The sequence below is a fragment of the Pongo pygmaeus genome, chromosome 16 (genome assembly GCF_028885625.2).
Source record: "Pongo pygmaeus isolate AG05252 chromosome 16, NHGRI_mPonPyg2-v2.0_pri, whole genome shotgun sequence".
Classification (NCBI taxonomy): Eukaryota; Metazoa; Chordata; class Mammalia; order Primates; family Hominidae; genus Pongo; species Pongo pygmaeus.
The window spans coordinates 95,587,595-95,607,006 of record NC_072389.2 but is presented as its reverse complement, the minus strand read 5'-3'; the positions used below and the strand labels follow the sequence as shown (position 1 = coordinate 95,607,006).

The window sequence follows — 19,412 nt, the reverse complement described above, 5'->3', positions numbered from 1 at the left end:
GACTGGAGCACCGAGCCTGGGCTAAGCCTGGAAATCTGGCCAGCCCCATGGTAAGGGAACTTGCAGCTGATCAGCAGTTCCCCGTGTGAAGGCAGGTGAGGCAAGGCCAGGCTTGCCCCAAGGCAGCCTGGGAGCTGCTGGAACAACAGGGCCAACAGGGCGAACAGGGCGAACAGGGCGAGGCAGCCTAGGGAGCATCGGGCACGGGGTGTGTCCAACACAGTGACCCCACCTGCTGCCAAATAGGACCCAATTAACGCTTAGCAACTCCTTCTCCTCCAGGCTTAGAGCGTGTGGAAGGAAGGGGCAGAGAGGCCCTCCTGACAGGTAGAAGAGTGTGCACCAGTAATGCGTTCTTTCAAATTACTGCACGTCGCTCAGTCGGAAGGGTTAACGTACTCATGAACATTTAAGTTCCCTTCCCTGCCCTTTAAAAAATATTAGCGAAGCTGCTGGGAGTCAGCCCTCCTACCCTCGACAAAGCTCTCCTTATTTCTAGGTCTTCTTTTATGTCCTTCAGTAAAGTTGTATCGTTTTTGTCATATAGGCAGGCCACAGTTTTTGTTAAATTTATCCTAGGTATTTTACAACAGTTATTATTGTAAACTTTTTGCATGCACATATATTTATATTTTTATATTGTCAAATCTGTTACTTTGTGCCTGCCAACTTTGTTACTAGGCTTAGAAAGGCCTTCTCCACTCCAAGATTATGGAACTATTTGCTTATATTTTCTTTTAAAACTTTCATGTTTTTACTTAAAATACATACAAGTTTTTTGTTTGCTTTTAAGGAATGTAGGGGCTTTTCTTAGCATCTGGTATGAGATGGAGCTCAACTTTCTCTTCCAAATTGTTAGCCAATTGAACCAACAAAATGTATCGAACATCGAACTACCTATCTTTTCTCCATTGATTCAAAATCCCCCCTTTATCACACATCAAATTCTTATATCTATTGAATCTCTTTCTCAGTTTTCTATTCCGTTCTATCGATCTGTTGGCTTATTCCTGGGTCGATACTACAAAATGACTTTATTTCTTATTAGAAAAGCAATAAAGGCTTATTACAGAAAGATCAGAAATATATAGACACTAAAAAACAGACAAACAAAAACACTTGTGCTTGCACCCAGGGATTACTACCATTTTACCTGGATGTTTATCACCCAGATCATTTAATTTATATAAATGTATATAAATATATACATTCATAGAGTAAAATTGAGATCACACCATATAAATGGTTTTGTAAACTTTTTTCATTTCATGATACTTCAGGAATATGCTTCCTTGCCAGTAAATAGTCTTCTTTTTAAAACTTCTTAATTGTAAGATATGCATACAATAAAGTACACAAAATAAACACATTTAGCTCAATGATTTATCACAAAGCGAACACCCATGTAACCACTACTCAAGTCGAGAAGTACAACATTGTCAGCACCCTGGAAGCCCATCCTCTGTGCTCTGTGCTCTCTCTCTCTCTTTTTTTTTCTTTTTTTTTTTTTTTTTTGAGACAGGGTCTCACTCTGTCATCGAGGCTGGAGTGCAGTGGCATGCTTGTGGCTCACTGCAGCCTCCACCTCCCAGGCTCAAGTGATTCTCCCACCTCAGCCTCTCAAGTAGCTGGGACTACAGGTGTGCGCCACCACACCTGGCTAATTTATATATATTTTTTGTAGAGATGGGGGTCTCACCATGTTGCTCAGGCTGATCTTGAACTCCTGGACTTAAGCAATTGTCCCACCTTGTCCTCCCGAAGTGCTAGGATTACAGGTGTGAGCCACCACACCCGGCTTTGTCTGTATCTCTTGGTGTATATATGTAAATCTTTCTATTGGTTGTGTACCCGGGAGTGGAATAGCCAGGTTATAAGGTTTGCCTATGTTCAGTTTTCATAGATATCAAAAATAGTTTTCTAAAATGATCATATCCTTCTACCAGCTGTGTAAGAGAATTCTGGTTGTTAATTCTTGATATTGTCAAGAATTTTAATTTTAGTCATTCTGATAATGTCTCATTGTGGTTTTATCTTATTTTTTATGCATAGGCAAAATACTTTTTGTTTAAAAAGATGCCCCCCCCCCCGCCCCGGATTTTAAACTTTTTTTTCCCCTTCCCAAATGACTTAATGACTTGTTAGCCTGATGCCTAATAAACAAAATCCAAGGTGGCTGCGTGGATTTCTGCTTGGTAGCCTCAATACCGTTCTTGCAACCCAGCATTCACACATGTGTAATGAGTTTATTGAAAAATAGTCTGTCTGGCCTGGGCATGGTGGCTCACACCTGTAATCCCAGCACTTTGGGAGGCCAAGGCAGGTGGATCACAAGGTCAAGAGATCGAGACTATCCTGGCCAACATGGTGAAACCCTGTCTGTACTAAAAATAACAAAATTAACCGGAAGTGGTGGCACACGCCTGTAGTCCCCAGCTACTTGGGAGGCTGAGGCAGGAGAATCACTTGAACCTGGGAGGCAGAGGTTGCAGTGAGCTGAGAATCACGTCACTGCACTCCAGTCTGGCAACAGACTAAGACTCTGTCTAAAAAAAAAAGTCTGTTCTGCTTCTTCCTCTTTTGGGATGGGGGCTCAGAACTGGGGTTCTGGGCCATGTGGTCTGCAATCCAGAGGAACCCCTTTCCTACCCTCCGACCCCAGAGCCAGGTCTTCTGTCTTTTGTTAATTTTTCTTGTTGCTGACACCTGTTTAATTTTTTTTTTTTTCGTACAGATGGGGTCTCCTGATGTTGCCCAGGCTGGTCTCGAACCCCTGGACTCAAGTGATCCTCCCGCCTTGGCCTCCCAAAGTGCTGGGATTAGAAACATGAGCCACCTTGCCTGGCTTGGCCCCTGTTTAAGGCTGCCTGAAGGACTAAGGCCTGTGGAGGCTTACTACTGATAAGCTGTTTGCGTGACCACTGGGGGACAGATTTACAGAGTTCTGTGAGTCTATTCTGATCTTGTTCTGTTGGGTCAGGAGCAGGAGCCCTTGTGTTTTCGCTGATTGGGTGGAACCCGGATGCCCCAGGGTCTTTTAAGTTGTTTTCATCTGATTATTGGTTCTTTTGGGAAGAGGCAAACTGACTGAAGTTTCCTTCTACCTTGGGATGCAGTGGTGCATTGAGCTGCGTTTCAAAAGATGACGGCAGCTGCATTACTCCTAAAAGTCCACCCACCTTTACACTGAGAATCTTCCTGGTAACAGCTCCATAGCAGAGCCCTGTAGCGGTGCACATTCACCACTGTCCCTGATACATTCCTGCTCTGCTGGAGCTGCACATCTGGACGCTGACATCTGCAATTTTGAGGGGCTTCTAGTGCTCTCACTATCACCACATTCACACGTCCAAATTGGTCTCCCCCGACATACTTAAGACGAACCCCTGGAAGCCAGGCCTCTGTCCCAGAATTCTGGATCTACCATGATTTTACAAACTAAGTATCAGGAGGTATTGACTCTGCTTCTCCTTTGGTGACATCTTCAACAAAGGACATAGAGGGCACACTGATGTTTGGGCTATCAGAGTCACAATAGGCACCAATTGCTGTTAGGTTCCAGTTGGTCGTGTCCAGGAAGAAGGTGCTGTCATCAGGGTTGAGCTGGAAGCCAAGCAGCCACAGGAACTCAGAGATGAGCACGTCCTTGTCGGTGGTGCCCAGGCAGCCAAAATTCTGCACCAGCCCTGGGTCCAGGCCCACTCAGCCACTCACTCGCGCTCGTACTCTCTGCTTCCCCAGCACCACCACGAAGCCTCTGGCTTCTCATTGTGGTTTTTAGTACACATGCGGCTTAGTACACATTTCCATCACCACTGTCAATGTTGAGTACTTTTCACATGCTTATTGACCATTTAGAGATTCTCTTTTTGCAATACAGTCGGTGCTCTGAATCCACAGATCCGACCAACTGCAGATCGAAAATATTCAGAAAAAAAAACCCAATAAAAATGACAATACAACAATAAAAAATAATACAAATAAAAAACAATACAGTATAACAACTATTTACATAGCATTTACATTGTACTAGGTATTATAAGTAATCTAGAGATAACTTAATGTATGTGGGAGGATGTGTGTAAGTTATATGCAAATACTACATCATTTTATATAAGGGACTTGAGCATCCATGGATTTTAGTATCCACGGGTCCTGGAACCAATCCCTGGCAGATACCAAGGGATGATTGCACTTATTCAAGACTTCCATTTTTTTTTTTCTTTTTCTATGAGGTTGTCTTAATTTTTTCTTACTAACATTAAAGTTCTTTATTTTTTGGCCCGGCACAGTGGCTCACACCTGTAATCCCATTACTTTGGGAGGCCGAGGCGGGTGGATCACCTGAGAGTTCGAGACCAGCCTGACCAATATGGTGAAACCCCATCTCTACTAAAAATACGAAAATTAGCCAGGTGTGGTGTGGGCGCCTATAATCCCAGCTGCTCTGGAGGCTGAGGCAGGAGGATTGCTTGAACCTGGGAGGCGGAGGTTGCAGTGAGCCAAGACTGTGCCACTGCACTCCAGCCCGGGTGACAGAGCGAGACTCCGTCTCAATAAATAAATAAACAAAGTTCTTTATTTTTATTTTTTATTACTGTTTTTTGAGATAGGGTCTCTCTCTGCCAGCCAGTCTGGAGTGCAGTGGTGCGATCATGGCTCACTCCAGCCTTGGCCTCTTGGGTTCAAGCAATTCTCTCACCTCAGCCTCCAAAGTACCACATGTACACCACCACGCCTGGCTAATTTTTGTATTTTTTGTAAAGACGGGGTCTTGCCATGTGGCCCAGGCTTGAAGTTCTTTATGTTTTCTGAATATGAGTTATGTTTTGATTATAGGTGTTGCAAATATTTTCTCCTATTCTGTGGTTTGCTTTCTTACTCATTTTTAAAACAGCTTTATTAAGATGTCATTCACATGCCATAAATTCACTCATTGAAGTATACAACTCAGTGGCTTCCGGTATATTCACTGTTATGTGATCATCACCATGATCAATTTTAGAATGTTTTCATCACCCCCAAAACAAACCCCACACTCCTTAATCATCACCCACCCCCGACCCACCCATTACTTCCAGGCCTAGGCAAACATGAATCTACTTTCTGGCTCTACAGATTTGCCTATTTTATTTTATATTATTTTATAGACAAGGTCTCCCTCTGTCACCAGGCTGGAGTGCAGTGGCATGATCATGGCTCACTGCAGTCTCCTGGGCTCAAGTGATCCTCTCACCCCAGCCTCCCAAGAAGCTGGGACTACAGGTGTGCACCACCATACTCAGTTAATTTTTTTTAAATATATTTTCGCAGAGTCGGGGTCTCTCAATGTTGCCCAGGCTGGTCTCAAACTCCTGGCCTCAAGTGATCCTCCTGTCTTGGCCTCCCAAAGTGCTAGGCTTATAAGCATGAGCCACAGCTCTGGCCTCTTTCTAGCTCCTCATTAGGACACACACTGTTACTGTAAACCTTATGAGCCTTGGAAAGACAGTTTTTTGGGAGGTGGGGAGGGAAGGTGTATCCATAGCAATCACAGGGATCGTTATGTTGTGGGGAGTATGTGCTCTTCATTTCACTAAGTACTGTCAGCCTTCTCTCCAGACGGCTGTGCCACTTTGCACTTACACCAGCAGGACCTGAGGGCTCTCCACCATATTTGCCAGAACTTGATACCATCTGACTTCTGATTTTAGTGAAGTGGTATCTGTTGTTTTGATTTGCATTGTTCTCATTACTGGTGAGATCAAACCTCCCTTCAAATGCTCACTAGCCAGGTATGTTTCCCCTTCAGTGAGTTGTCTATGAAATCCTTTGCCCATTTAAAAATTGGGTTTTCTGGCCAGGAGCAGTGGCTCATACCTGTAATCCCAGCACTTTGGGAGGCTGAGGCAGGTGGATCATCTGAGGTCAGGAGTTTGAGACCAGCCTGGCCAACATGATGATACCCTGTCTCTACTAAAAATACAAAAAATTAGCTGGGCGTGGTGGCAGGCGCCTGTAATCCTAGCTACTTGAGAGGTTGAGGCAGGAGAATTGCTGAACCCAGGAGATGGAGGTTGCAGTGAGCTGAGACTGCGCCACTGCACTTCAGCCTGGGCAACAGAGCGAGACTCTGTCTCGAAAAAAAAAAAAAAGTTGGGTTTCCTTTTCTTCTCTTGCTTATTTGCAGCAGTCCTTGAATGTTCCAGCTATGACTCTCTTCTTGGCTTTGCACAAGTTTCTCCCAGACTGTCACTAGTCTGCTTGCCTTGTCTACGGGGCACTCTATTGAACTAGAGTGTTTTCAATGCTTAAATCTATTGATTTTTTTAAAAATGCCCTTAAGCATTTTTAAAAAATCTTGTTTAAGAGATCCTGCCTGCCCCCAAGGTTGTAATAGTAAGTGACTACATTTTCTCCCAGTAATTTTGACCCCAGAACCTTTCTTCATATTCTCTGGACCCCAGGGTCTGTCATTAGCACCCTCCCCTGCATCTCTAACCCTTGCTTTGGATAATCCCTTCACCTTTACCTTCTTGCTCTAAAAGAATCCCAAGTCTCCCTGTGAGCGCTGCTCCTGGGGCAGTCCTGTCAAATGGCTGCTGCCTTTTCTGTCATGCCCTTGAACCCAGGACTACTGACTGCACTCTACAGCACCTCGAGGTAAATTAGGAAAAGGCGTCTCTTCTGGTTGGCTGACTCCCAAGCACAGGGGCAGTGAGGGGAACATGGACTGGATTTCTGGCCCTCTCTCTGGGGCCCCCTGTGAAGGGCACATCCCTGCCTGTGTCCCTACCTGTACCTCTGGTCTGAGGACTGGGTTAGACACCCTACTTCCCTCCACACAGGGTTCCTTCCACTCCCCCACCACCCAGCACACACACACACACACACACACACACACACACACACACACACACACCCCTGCTCATCTGAAACACATAAGATCAAGGCCGGGCTCAGTGGCTCATGCCTGTAATCCCAGCACTTTGGGAGGCCAAGGTGGGCTGATCACCTGAGGTCAGGAGTTTGAGACCAGCCTGGCCAACATGGTGAAACCCTGTCTCTACTAAAAATACAAAAATTAGCCAGGTGTGGTGGTGGACGCCTGTAATCCCAGCTACTCGGGAGGCTGAGGCAGGAGAATCCCTTGAACCCAGGAGGCATAGGTTGCAGTGAGCAGAGATTGTGCCACTGCACTCCAGCCTGAGTGACAAGAGGGAAACTCTGTCTCAAAAAAAAAAAAAAAAAAAAAAAAGGCCGGATGTGGTGGCTCACACCTGTAATCCCAGCACTTTGGGAGGCCAAGGTGAGTGGATCACCTGAGGTCGGGAGTTTGAGACCAGCCTGACGAATGTGGAGAAACCCCATCTCTACTAAAAATACAAAATTAGTCAGGCGTGGTGGCACGCGCCTGTAATCCCAGCTACTCGGGAGGCTGAGGCAGCAGAATTGCTTGAACCCAGGAGGCGGAGATTGCAGTAAGCTGAGATCGTGCCACTGCACACCAGCCTGGGTGACAGAGCGAAATTCCGTCTCAAAATAAATAAATAAATAAATAAATAAATAAATAAATAAATAAATGAATAGATCAGGCTAACTTCTCATTTCCTCTCCTTATTACCATCTACCATCCTCAAAGTACCCTTATTCATTGAAATGTTTAGCACCTCCTGTTGTACCATCTCTCTCCTTCTCCCTCCCACTTCTCCAGTGTTAATCTTGGTGATTTCACTTCCCATGTAGATAAAACATTCAACATGCTGGCTTCTTAGTTCTTTGCCTTTTTTACTTTCAAGGATTTCTTCCTCCACTTCCACTTTAACCATTTTCTCCTGTGGTTTTATCCCAGCCCTTGTCATCTTTTACCTTAAAAGACTGCTTTTTTAAGCTCTACACTCTCTGTAAAACTCATATTGTATTATAAATTTATATTAAAAATTATAGGTCTATACAATTTTCTACTTAAACTTTCTGGGTAAGATTTTAAAGAATAACATTTCTCTAATGACTATTGATCATAATATTAATGTATTATATTTTAATATTTACTTAATTTTATTTTTTTACAATCACATGCTTTGAGGATTTTGAACAAAAACAATACTGAATTTAAAAATTTATCTGTTTATCCAAAGACTTGTGAATAATTGAGGTTCAACAGAATATTATCTGTGATAAAAAATAAATAGTTTCATAGATAAACTAAATGTATACGTTAAACTTTTTAAAAAATGCATCCATATGTAGGTATAAAACCTAAAAAGCAAAGGGAAAATTTTGTCCATATCTCAAAAGTGTATATTTTTATATACTCCAACCTGTTTTACTCATATAAAACTCTATCTACAAATAGGCATTTTCTCCTATGTTTCCCTAAGGGTATATTAAGACTTTTATTTTTTCTTTTTAAAATAACTAGTATTGTGTTAAATGATGCTAACAATGAAAAGGATCTAGACCTAGACACTGTAAATCAGTTCCAAGATATTTGAGCCTAAAAGAAAAGGAAAAAGAATTTATGGCTACTGCACAATCCCTACATGAACTCTAACTCTATTTTTGTCTAATTGTAAAATACACTGATTCTTTCTTGAGCTCAAAATGTTATTAGTTACTAGTAAAATAATTAATGTGTTATTGGTTTGGATCTTATAATTTTGCCATGTGAAAGTGTGATTGTGTTTTAAAATTAAGGTTTTCAAAGATCTAAATAAGATAATAATTTAATATATTTTGCTATAACAATCTCTCTTATACATATGTGTGTATATGTGTGTTTGTCTTATATCTCTAGAAAGAACTAACTCTAATTTTTGGAACCCTTTATTTTTAAATTTATGTCATAAACCACATTCATTTACAAAGTTTCACATCCCATGTTACATATGTGTGATTGTGTATACATAGAAGAGGTGTACAGGAATAGGTGGAGCAGGACTAAAAAGAAACAACAAACAAACAATGAACAGGAAAGCTCTGATAGTTCAGAAGTGGGGGAAAGATGAATGTAAAGTTTATTCTGTTTTTAACTGAGACGGAGTCTCACTCTGTCACCCAGGCTGGAGTGCAGTGGCACAATCTCAGCTCACTACAACCTCCGCCTCCCGGGTTCAAGCGATTCTGCTGCCTCTGCCTCCCGAGTAGCTGGGATTACAGGCATGAGCCACTGCACCCAGCCTGATATGGTTTGGCTGTGTCCCCACCCACATCACATCTTGAATTGTAACTCCCACAATTCCTATGTATTGTGGGAGTAATCTGGTGGGAGGTAATTGAATCATGGGGGCAGGTCTTTCCCGTGTTGTTCTCGTGAGAGTGAACAGGTCTCATGAGATCTGATGGTTTTAAAAATGGGAGTTTCCCTGCACAAACTCTCTCTTTGCCTGCTGCCATCCACGTAAGACGTGACTTGCACTTCCTTGCCTTCCGCCATAATTGTGAGACTTCCCCAGCCACATGGAACTGTAAGTCCGTTAAACATCTTTCTTTTATAAATTGCCCAATCCCAGGTATGTCCTTATCAGCAGTGTGAGAACAGACTAATACACAGCCTAACAAGAATTCTTATGTTTGAATCTTGCACATTTAACCAGCATTGAACCAGAGACAGGCTGATCCAAACTCATCCATGATTCTTGTACAGTATAGCCCATGTTTTCCACCGTGTCATAAAGGAGATAGGTAAAGGAGATTTTTTTTCACGTTTGCAACTAAACTTGTCTGCCAAGTAAGGACTAGTAGCCAAAAACCTCTTCCAAGTATAAATTGTAGGTTATTGGAACTCTATTACCTTCAAACTGAAAATAAACTCAAGCACTTGGATCAAGCTACACAAGTGTTTCCACAGTAGAATCAGGAATTATTACAAATACCTAGCACCAAGTAGAGATATGCATTAGAAGGCTACCCAGGACAGCTATAATATTACATTTCATTATGAACTCACCGGTTGTATTATCAGGGATGATATTATGTTTTATTCCAGGATAAAACAAACAAGTAACTATAGTTTTAATCAACAGTTTCAGTTAAGGCTTTATAAAAGGACTTTATGAAAGCAAAAGGATAACACAATTAGATGCTGTCAGCAAAAGACTTTTGAAAGATTTCCATCCCCCAGTCGGGATGCATTTGTCCTTTGATGGTATCAGGGCCACAAACTTCACTGGCCACATTATAAAGGGGATCTGCATCAGCAGGACCTTTGGAATACAAAGTAGGATTTCGATAAATAAACAGAACACATCTTTCACAGGAGCCTAATTTGGATGGTCAGATGCTTTTTAGCTCAGTCAACAAAAAGATGGAATCCTCCTTCGGCAGGGTCAGAACCCCTTAGATATTCTCTGCAGATATTTATTAAATATAACCAGTTTAATTGATGTATTGAGCATACTCTTGCATGTGGTTTTGAGCACACTAAAACGTTTTGTTTGAATATATTGATTATATTTGAATATAATCACTATATTCACAAGAATCTTAAACCAGTCCCTGAGAACCCTGAGACACAATGTTCCTTAAAACAAAACTGCAAATATATTCACTATACATTTTTTTCTTATGCTAAAAAATGGAAGAATTTGGAAACCACAAATAATAAATAAAATGATTACCTATAGGAGAGGAAGGAGACAGGACGGAATGGGGTAGAAGCTATACTTCCTGGAGTATACCTTGTTTTGTACATTTAACTCTAGAATTATGTGAATGTTTAACATAAGAGTAAAACAAACTGAAATCAACACGTATCAGTAATTTGTGTCTTTCTTTTTTCTTGATCAGTATATCTAGAGGTTTATCAATTTTATTGATCTTTTCAGAGAACCAGCTTTTGGCATCATTGATTTTTCTCTGATGTTTGTTTGTTTCTTACTTTATTGATTTCCTCTCTTATCTTATTTCCTCCCCTCTACTTTCTTTGAGTTGAATTTGCCCTTCTTTTTCTAGTTACTTAAGGTGGAAAGTTAATTTTAAAAATTTCTTCTTTTCTAATGCTGATATTTGCACATCTATGAATTTCCCTCTAAGAATAGTTAGTCTCCGTGTGTGTGTGTGCATGCTTGCTTGGGCGTGTGTATGTGTGTGTGTGTGTTTGATAAGTTGTTTTTGGTTTTGGGTTTTTCTTTTTTTTTTTTTTTTTTTTGAGACCAGGTCTGGCTCTATTTCCTAGGCAGGAGTGCAGTGGTACAAACTCTGCTCACTATAACCTCTGCCTCCTGGGCTCAAGGCATCCTTTCACCTCAACCTCCTGAGTAGCTGGGACTACAGGGGCACACCACGACGCCCGGCTAATTTTTGTAGAGATTGGGTTTCACCATGTTGCCCAGGCTGGTCTCGAACTCTCGAGCTCAAGCGATCCTCCCACCTCACCCTCCCAAAGTGCTGGGATTACAGGTGTGAGCCACTGCATCCGGCCTGTTTTTTGTTTTTAAATCACAAATTCAATTTCTTTAACAGGTACACCAATATTCAGATTGCCTATTTCTTCTCAATCCCTTTGGTAATGTGTGTTTTTAAATGACTTTTCAAAGAATGCCAGGATGTTTAAAGAGGTCTGTCTACTCTGGATGGCTAGAACTCAAACATCCCTGGCTCTCATGAACCTCGGGATAGTTAGGCTTATAGCTCTCTGATAGTGGTTCTTTGCCTGCCTTCCATATCTGAAAACGACACATGTACGTAGCTTTAAGGGCCTGCTTCTCTCAGGGCCTCTCAGTGGGTAAAGCTAGGGAATAAAGTGTATATCTATATGTGCATATCTATATTCATTTTTATGTCTGTATTGAAAACCATGATTCACATAACACCTCCAGTTCCAATCCAACCCCACAATGTACACTGTAGCTTTCCCCTTTCCATATTTGTAACTGCCTTCTCTGACAATGAGAAACTCGGCTCTGTTGTCTTTGACATATTACATGATTTGATCAATTGCCTTATATGTAACCAGCCTCTGACTGCTGCCGCCTCCCTCCCCGCCCCCATGTGGATGCCTTCCTCTGTCCTCCCAGCAGAAGGATCACCTTCCCCACATGAAACTCTCCTCTCCCCTCACCTCATGCCAGGTTGTACTTGGCAGTCCCTTCACCCTGTTTAGACTCCAATGCCCCCCACCAAGCTGTCCCCAGTGGGTACAACTACTCACCCTGCTCATGCTCTCACTTTCCATATACACTGCCTCACTCTTTTGGACTCTCGGCCCACTTGGGCTCTGATTCCCCAAGCCAAGCTGCCCCTCCACGAGCTCCCTGCTCTGCCAGTCCAAGTGTCAGCACTGAATTTTTCTGAAAGGGGAAGGCTGTTAAACAATGTTTGATATGATTGGGTGTTAAGTTTCTTCCACTATAGTTTTAAATTCATTATTTCCAATTAGTAAGTAATTTTTGTATCTTGATCTTGTATCCAATGGTATTGACAAACTCACATTATTAGTTTTGATATCTTTTCTTTTTTTCTTTTTTTTTTTTTTTGAGATGCAGTCTCACTCTGTCTCCCAGGCTAGAGTGCAGTGGCATGATCTTGGCTCACTGCAACCTCCACTTCCTGGATTCAAGCAATTTTCCTGCCTCAGCCACCCAAGTAGTTGGGATGACAGGCGTGTGCCACCATGCCTGGCTAATTTTTGTTTTATTTATTTATTTATTTATTTATTTGAGACAGGGTCTTCCTCTGTGGCCCGGGCTGGAGTGCAATGGCATGATCTCGGCTCACTGCAACCTCTAACTCCTGTGTTCAAGTGATTCTCCTGCCTCAGCCTCCTGAGTAGCTGGTATTATAGGCATGCGCCACCACAGGCTGGCTAATTTTTGTATTTTTAGCAGAGACGGGATTTCACCATATTGGTCAGGCTGGTCTTGAACTCCTGACGTCAGGTGATCCGCCTGCCTCGGGCTCCCAAAGTGTTGGGATTACAGGCGTGAGCCACTGCGCCTGGCCTAATGTTGGTATTTTTAGTAGAGATGGGATTTCACCATGTTGGCCAGGCTGGTCTCAAACTCCTGATCTCAAACTCCTGATCTCAAGTGATCGTCCCGCCTCGGCCTCCCAAAGTGCTGGGATTACAGGCGTGAGCCACCTCACCCAGTGGTATCTTTTCTTTCTACTACATTTTATTGGTGGCTGCTGGTGGTATATAGAAAACTATTCGTTTTTTCTTTTAATAGAGACAGGGGTCTTGCCATGTTGCCCAGGCTGGTCTTGCTGGGCTCAGGCAATTCTCTGGCCTTGGCCTCCCAAAGTGCTGGGATCACAGGCGTGAGCCACCGTGTCCGGCCTCTTTTTGATATTTCAACAAAATATTTATACCACAGAGCAGAGAAGAAGCAAGAAAGCACAATGAGCAATGCGCATAGGTCCTGGCCCCATGTCAGGCATTGCAGGGAAACTGCTGTTAATGCATCTGGCCTGTGCACTTGCCATTTATGTCCTTTGTGGCCGTGCTTGGGTAGGGGAATCTGGACATGTAGAGAAAAGATATATCACAGCTGAAGGGGGCTGGGAGGACTTTTTTTTCCATGGGGACACTGAATAAACAATATGTTGTGTGCCTGCGTTTTTGATTGTGACACACAGAAGGGCAGGGGTGGAATTTTCCACTTGTAGTGTCATGTCGGTCCTTAAAAAGTTTCAAATTTTGGAGCATTTTAGATTTCTTATTTTCAGATCAGGGATGCTCGACTCATGTTAAAAATGAATAGTGGGACAGGCACGGTGGCTTATGCCTGTAATCCCAGCACTTTGGGAGGCCAAGGCAGGTGGATCACCTGAGGTCATGAGTTCGAGACCAGCCTGACAAATACAGTGAAACCCATCTCTACTAAAAATACAAAAATTAGCTGGGTGTGGTAGCAGTATGGTCCCCCCATACCAGAGGGCAGGGAACTGGTCTAATTCCTTGCTGTATTTCCAGCACCTAGGAGAAGGGACAGTTAAATGCTCATAAATATGTTAAAATGAATTAATGGAACAACAGTTGGCATGGGCCTTGAAGGATAAGAATACACTAGACAAAGTAAAAGAGGAACAAACCGGCTGGGCACGGTGGCTCACGCCTGTAATCCCAGCACTTTGGGAGACTGAGGAGGGCAGATCACAAGGTCAGGAGTTCAAGACCAGCCTGGCCAAGATGGTGAAACCCTGTCCCTATTAAAAATACAAAAATTAGGCCGGGCGCGGTGGGTCAAGCCTGTAATCCCAGCACTTTGGGAGGCCGAGATGGGCGGATCACAAGGTCAGGAGATCGAGACCATCCTGGCTAACACGGTGAAACCCCGTCTCTACTAAAAATACAAAAAAATTAGCCGGGCGTAGTGGCAGGCGCCTGTAGTCCCAGCTAGTCGGGAGGCTGAGGGAGGAGAATGGCAAGAACCTGGGAGGCGGAGCTTGCAGTGAGCCGAGATTGGGCCACTGGACTCCAGCCTGGGCGACAGAGCAAGACTCTGTCTCAAAACAAAAACAAAAACAAAAAACAAAAATTAGTTGGGCGTGGTGGCAGGTGCCTGTAATCCCAGCTACTAGGGAGAATTGCTTGAACCCAGGGGATGGAGGTTGCAGTGAGCCGAAATCGTGCCACTGCACTCCAGCCTGGGCGACAGAGTGAGACTCCATCTCAAAAAAAAAAAAGAAATATCAAAAAGACTTGCAGATCTCCCTGTGGGTAACAGTAAGAAGAAAAAGAGGATAGGCCAGGCGCAGTGGCTCACACCTGTAATCCCAGCACTTTGGGAGGCCGAGGCGGATGGATCACCTGAGGTCAGGAGTTTGAGACCATCCTGGCCAACACAGTGAAACCCCGTCTCTACTAAAAATAAAAAATTAGCTGGGTGTGCTGGCGGGTGCCTGTAATCCCAGATACTTGGGAGGCTGAGGCAGGAGAATCACTTGAACCCGGGAGGCGGAGGTTGCAGTGAGCCGAGATTGCGCCATTGCACTCTAGCCTGGACAACAAGAGCGAAACTCTGTCTCAGAAAGAAAAAAAAAAAAAAAAAAGAAAAGAAACGAAAAAGAGGATGTATTTATGTTTATCTATAGCACAAAAAGTCAAGCTGTTGGAGGAACTGTACAGCAGTGTGTGTGAAATATCTTCCAGAAGAGTGTGGTCTTGGAATGACCACCATATAGGACCTGAAGAAACAGAAGGATAAACTGTTGAAGTTTTATGCTGAAAGTGATGAACACAGGTTAATGAAAAATTTTAAAAACACTGCATAAAGCTAAAAATGAAGATCTGAATCATGTATCGAAAGAATGGATCTGTCACTGTCACAGTGAACACAGGCCATTTCATGACATGCTGATCATAAATAAGCAAAAATCTATCATGATTGGCTGGGCGTGGTGGCTCATACCTGTAATCCCAGCACTTTGGGAGGCCAAGGTAGGTGGATCACTTGAGGTCAGGAGTTTGAGACTAGCATGGCCAACATGGTGAAACCCTGTCTCTACCAAAAATTAAAAAAAAAAAACAAAAAAAACCCATCTCTACTAAAACTACGAAAAAACCTCATCTCTACTAAAAATATAAAAATGTAGCTGGTACTACAGGTGCACTCCTGTAGTCCTAGCTACTTGGGAGGCTGAGGCAGGAGAATGGCTTGAACCCAGGAGGCAGAGGTTGCAGTGACCTGAGATCTGCCACTGCACTCCAGCCTGGGTGACAGAGTAAGACTCCATCTCAAAAAAAAAAAAAAAAAAGATTTATCACTATCAACTGAAAATTGAAGGGAACTATGCATATTCAACAGGCTGGTTCCAGAAATTTAAGGAAAGACACGACATCATATATTTATTGTGATGATAAAGCATTTGCTGATCACAAAGCAGTGGATAAATTTATTGATGAGTTCACCAAGGAAATCACTGATGACAATCTGTGCCTGGCATGGTGACTTATGCCTATAATTCCAGCACTTTGGGAAACTGGGGGTGGGGGGGGTGCGGATAGCCTGAGCTCGGGAGTTTGAGACCAGCCTGGCAAACATGGTGAAACCCTGCCTCTAAAAAAAATACAAAAAAATTAACCGGACATGGTGGTGCACGCCTGTAGTCCCAGCTACTTGGGGGGGCTGAGGTGGGTGGATCGCTTGAGCCTGGGAGGTTGAGGCTGCAGCAGTGAGCTGAGATGGTGCCACTGCTCTCCAGCCTAGGCAACAGAGCAAGACTGCAAAAAATAAATAAATAGAAAAAAAGAAAACCTAACGCCACAACAAATGTATAATGCTGATGAAACATCATTGTTTTGGCATATTATACCAGAAAGACAATGACTACAGCAGATGAGACAGCCTTTGCAGAAATTAAGGATGTCAAGGACAGAATAGCTGTGTTGGGATGTGCTAACGCAGCAGGCATGCATAAGTGAAAACTTGCTGTGAGAAGCAAAAGCTTGCATCCTCATTGTTTTAAAGGAGTGAATTTTATTTTATTTTATTTTTTTATTTTTTGAGGCAGGGTCTTGCTCTGTCACCCAAGCTGGAGTGCAGTGGCACAATCTCAGCTCACTGCAACCTCTGTCTCTTGAGTTCAAGCGATTATCCCATCTCAGCCTCCCTAGTAGCTGGGACTATAGGCACACGCCACCAGTCCTGGTTAATTTTTGTGTGTGTGTATTTTTGGTAGAGATGGGGTTTCACCATGTTGGCCAGGCTGGTCTCGAATTCCTGACCTCAAGTGATCCACCCTGTTTGGCCTCCCAGAGTGCTGGGATCGCAGGCATGAGCCACCTCGCCCAGCCAAAGGAGTGAATTTCTTACCAGTCCTTTATTATGCTAACAAAAAGGCATGGAAAACTAGGCATAGCTGCACATGCATATAGTCTCAGCTACTTGAGAGGCTGATGTGGGAAAATCGCTTGAGCCTAGTTCGAATCCAGCGTAGGCAACATACTGAGACCCTTTCTCTTAAAAAACAGTAACGACAAGAGGCATGGCTCACCAAAGACATATTTTGTGATTGGTTTCACAAACATTTTGTACCAATGGCTAGTGCTTATTGCAGGGAAGCTGTGCTAGATGATGATTGCAATATTTTGTTATTCCTTGACAGCTGTTCTGCTCATCCTTCAGCTGAAGCTCTTACCAAAAATAGTGTTTATCAGCCGGGCGTGGTGGCTCATACGAAAAAAATATTTTTTGTATTTTTTTTGTAATCCCAGCACCTTGGGAGGCCGAAGTGGGTGGATCACCTGAGGTCAGGAGTCCGAGACCAGCCTGGCCAACATGGTGAAACCCATCTCTACTAAAAATACACACTCACACACACACACACAAATAGTGTTTATGCCATGTACTTTCCCCCAAATGTGATTTCATCAATTCAGCCATGTGACCAGGATATCCTTAGATCAATGAAGAGTAATTATGAAAACACTTTCTTGAAAAGTATGCTAGCAGCAGTGAACAGAGGCATGGAGAAGGAAAGTTTTCAAAAGGAGTTTAGCAGGAAGGATGCCATATATGCTATTGCCAGCACTTGAAACAGTGACTAAAGACACAGCTGTGCACGCCTGGCAAAATCTCTGGCCTGTGACTATGTTCAGTGATCATGGTGAACAAAGTGGTGACTTTGAAGGATTTTATGTCAGGTGAGAACAAAAATAATGTTTGACCTTCTTACATATGCCAAAAATATATCTTCAGAGTCTGTCAGTAACCTACAAAAGTGGATATCAAGGAAATTTTTAACACTGCTAATGAACCTCCCGTTGTTCATTCATTGACCGATGGTGAAATAGCTGAAGTGGTTCTGAATCAAGGTGATTGTGATAGTAGTGATGAGAAAGATGATATTGGCTAGGCATGGTGGCTCACGCCTGTAATCCCAGCACTTTGGGAGGCCAGGATGGGTGGATCACCTGAGGTCAGGAGTTCAAGACCAGCCTGGCCAACATGGTGAACTCCTGTCTCTTCTAAAAACACAAAAAATTAGCCAGGCATGGTGGCGGGTGCCTGTAATTCCAGCTATTGGGTAGGCTGAGGCAGGAAAATCACTTGAAGCTGGGAGGTGGAGGTTGCAGTGAGGTGAAATCATGCCATTCCATTCCAGCCTGGGCAACAAGAGCAAAACTCCATCTCAAAAAAAAAAAAAAAAAAAATGACTATAGACAACATGGTGAAAATATGTGATGGGCTTATTGGACGACTAGAGCAGCATACATTCATAACCGAACAAAAAATCGTGTGAGTTTGTAAAATCAAAGAGAGATTTCTAAGACAAAGAACTGTTGTTAATGAGGCAGATGACTCCGGAGGAAACATTTTAAAAAAGCCGTCCAACAGAGTGCCTCCTTATCCCTAGAGGACCCACTTCCTGGTCCCTTAACTGCTTCTGATGTTTCTTCTCATCTAAAACAATAAAATGCGACATACAATAACCTTTTAATCAAAACACAGCATCGTAGGTGGAGACTGAATGTTACCGTTAGTTGCTGTTGTTTCACAGCTGATACAGATTCTGGTGATGCTACGATGCTGCCTAGTTACCGGGAACATGTTATTTTTTTTCATTGTATTAATAGTGTGTCATATATATATTTTTTTACTGTTAAGTACTTTTGTGTGAATAAGAAAAGACTGCTTATCGGTAACATAAAAATTCCGTCAGGAATGGCAGTGATGCCAAACAACCACAGTATCCACATGGGTGGCTGAGAGAGTGACACCTTTGCTTTTTATGGTTCAATATATAAACTTTGTTTCATGCACAAAATTAATAAAAATATTCTATGAAATGATCTTTAAGCCATGTGTATAAAGTGTATATGAAACATAAATGACATTCATGTTTGGCCTTGGGTCCCATCCCCGATGCCGATATTCCAGAATCCAAAAAAACCCCACCAAAATCCAAAATACTTATGGAACCCAGGCATTTCAAATAAGGGATACTTAACCTACATACTGTCCTGTATCTAGCTGCATTACTAGTTTTACTTATTACAGGGTTTTGTTTTCTTTTCTTTTGTTTGAGACAAAATCTCACTTTGTCACCCAGGCTGGAGTGTAGTGTCGGGATCATGGCTCACTGCAGCCTCTACCTCTCGGACTCAAGTGATCCTGCCACCTCAGCCTTGCAAGTAGCTGAGACCACAGGTGTGTGCCACCACGCCTGGATAATTTTTGTAGTTTTTGTAGAGACAGCGTTTCGCCATGTCGCCCAGGCTGGTCTTGAACTCCTGGGCTCTAGTGATCCACCTGCTCCGGCCTCCCAAAGTGCTGGGATTATAGGGGTGAGCCACCATGCCCAACCTACAGAATTTTAAAGTTGTTTTTCTTGGAGTGATACAAATAATGACAGCTTTATCTCATCTTTTCTAGTATTTATACTTAAAAAATATTAATGAATTAGCTAGAATATCCAGTACAATGGTTGCTTTTTTTCACTGCTGTATCCCCAGCACCTAGAACAATGCATGGCATACAGTAGGTGCT

General features: G+C 43.0%; 1 pseudogene; it reads right to left on the bottom strand.

The window, feature by feature from the left end:
* Positions 1–2,875: 2,875 nt before the first annotated feature.
* On the bottom strand, positions 2,876–7,808 carry LOC129013897 (protein ILRUN-like; annotated as a pseudogene).
* Positions 7,809–19,412: the final 11,604 nt, after the last annotated feature.